The sequence below is a fragment of the Neomonachus schauinslandi genome, chromosome 15, assembly GCF_002201575.2.
Source record: "Neomonachus schauinslandi chromosome 15, ASM220157v2, whole genome shotgun sequence".
In the NCBI taxonomy this organism is placed as follows: domain Eukaryota; kingdom Metazoa; phylum Chordata; class Mammalia; order Carnivora; family Phocidae; genus Neomonachus; species Neomonachus schauinslandi.
In genome coordinates this window covers 38,903,383-38,905,913 of record NC_058417.1, presented here as the reverse complement: position 1 = coordinate 38,905,913, position 2,531 = coordinate 38,903,383, and the positions used below count along the sequence as shown (strand labels likewise).

The following is a 2,531-nucleotide window of genomic DNA, read 5'->3' as shown; positions in this document are numbered from 1 at the left end:
GAAGAGCATTGGAAGAACCCAGAAGAATGAATGTGCACAGTGCTTTGGGGGAACTCAAAGTTGGCCCAGAATGGCTGGGTACAGGTGGGAGTCAGAGAGTGAGGCCAGAAATCTTACCTTCTCACACACCAGGCACCATGGAGCCTGGGCTGCGGAGTGGCTCTCGGCCCCAGGCCTGAGCCTGCTCACATGCCCCAACTCGGGAGGGTCCTCCGAGACCAGGGAGCAGACCCTGGCTGCAGTGAAGCCAAATGGGGTGGAGCAGTGGCTTGTTGGGGATGGGATCCAGTGCTCTGAGAGGAGGGACTTCAGGCTGGTGGGGATGAAGATGCTGCAGGCACCAGAGTCCCTGCCAAGCACTACCATGACCTGCAGAGGAAGCCCTTCTACCCGGCCCTCATCACCTACATGAGCTCTGGCCAGCAGCAGCCATGGCCGCAATGCGGTCTGCTCCTCAAAGGCCATGATAGGACTAGGCCACCCCAACTCCGCTGAGGCTGCCCCCGGCACCATCAGGGGGGACTTCAGCATCCACATTAGCAAGAACAGCATCGATGCCAGCGACTCCATGGACGGGGCCCAGAGGGAGATCCAGCTATGGTTCCGGAGCAGTGAGCTGGTGGACTGGGCCGACGAAGGCCACCAAGGCAGCATCCACCCAGCCTGAGCACTCAGGCAGCCCTCAGCCACCCCAGCAGCCAGCCAGGATCAACGACCTCTGTCAACAAGAACCTGAGCCCACACCCATGGTCTGCCCCTCTGTCCCAGACCACCTCCCTGTCCACCTTTTGCCCCACCCCAGCACAGAGGGGTTGAGCAACCAAATTTTATGTGCCTTTTAGTATCCTAAGCCAGCAAGAAATTGCACCAAATCCTTTCTAGACCAAAGTGCCAGACAACCTTTGGGATGTCTCCAAAAGTGTATAGTGTGACCTCCCTTCCCCCAAAGTGGTGGAGGGGGACATTAAAATTCACTGTGTTGTGCATGGCGGTGCATTGCTTATTACAATTTCTGCCATCTCTGAGGCAGAGATGAAGACTTTATGCAAAGTTGGAAGAGTTTGAGAGTAGAAATAAAGCTTACCCTCTCACACACCTTAATTAATTAATTAAAATTAATTAGGGGCACCTGGGTGGCTCAGTCCGTTAAGTGTCTGCCTTCGACTCAGGTCATGATCCCGGGATCCTGGGATTGAGCCCCACGTTGGGCTCCCTGCTCAGCGGGGAGTCTGCTTCTCCCTCTCTCTTTGTCCCTCCCCCCCATTCATGTGTTCTCTCTCTCTCTCTCTCTCTCGTGCATGCTCTCTCTCTCAAATAAATAAAATCTTTTAAAAATTAATTGATTAAACTTAAATAAAATGTACACACTCTACTGTGAAAATTGTAGGGCTGACCCAGTGGTGAGCTCCATCTGGGGGGGTGGGGTGCAGGCACGCAGGATTTCTCATTCATCACTTGCCCTGAGATCAGCATCACCTTTTCCTGCCTCTGCTTTCACCACGAGGCTATTTCAGTCCAAGTGTCCAGCTGCTCTTGCCACCTCACCAAGGTAAAGGTCACTGCAAAAGTCTCTCACTAAGGGACAAAAAAAGCCAAGGAGATTCTGGGCAACCGTCAGGCACACACAGGGGCTCTGGCATGGAGCTGTTGGGACAGGAGGACAGTGTGACCATCCCTTTCCCCCCACTGGCTGAGACTAGAATGGTATGAGGTTTCTCTGAGCCATTCTAGAAGGACAAATGGCTCCCCTGCTTTCCCTTTCACATATCCCCAGACCCCATCCTCACCTGTCCCCACTCCTTCCCTCACAGAGCTTGGCTTTGGTTCTCAAAACACAGACCCATAAACTCTTCCTCTCGGCACTGAACCCAGGTGGCAAAACAGGAAGCATCTTCTTGTTAAGGCAAACCCATTGTGTTCTCTGTGCACTCGTGTCCTGACAAGTGGCAGGAAACCACCACCGGTCCGTGGCAACAGGTGTCAGGGTGACCTGAGGCCTCATGCTAGTCTGTGCCTGTCCCTCCTTCCCTTTTCTTCCTCCTGGAGAGCTGCCTCCTTCCCCCTGCCACCTGACAGCTCTTCACCTCACCCTGTTGCTACTTTCCCTCATGGTGGCCCAAGGCCTAATAAAGACCTTCAAAGGCCCTACGCCCTAAAAAGATGATAGCCTCTCTCCAAATAGAATTCTTAATACTGAGCAACCAACATAAAATACACACATACGCTGGAATTAAAAGAGCTCCTTCTTTAGATGTTCAGATTACAAAATTCTAGGTAAGTTCAAAGCAGAACATTTCTCAAATTTGGGGTGTCCCTGTCTGGCTGGACCCCTAAACCCATACCAAGTTATGCAGCACTGATGGAGGCCCACTCCCATTGGCTTCCACATGGGAATAGATTGTTCCCAAGTAAAAGGAAACAGGGATTGGAGGTGGAGGGAGGCATAAGAAATACCATCTTGGACTTGATCTACTTGCCCAGAGGGACTGGAAGCTGTAGGACACTCTGGGGAGAGCCAAGAAATGGGTACT

At 52.5% G+C, this 2,531-nt stretch overlaps 1 pseudogene; it reads left to right on the top strand.

Moving 5' to 3' along the window:
• Window positions 1–70: 70 nt before the first annotated feature.
• On the top strand, window positions 71–667 carry LOC110593117 (annotated as a pseudogene).
• Window positions 668–2,531: the final 1,864 nt, after the last annotated feature.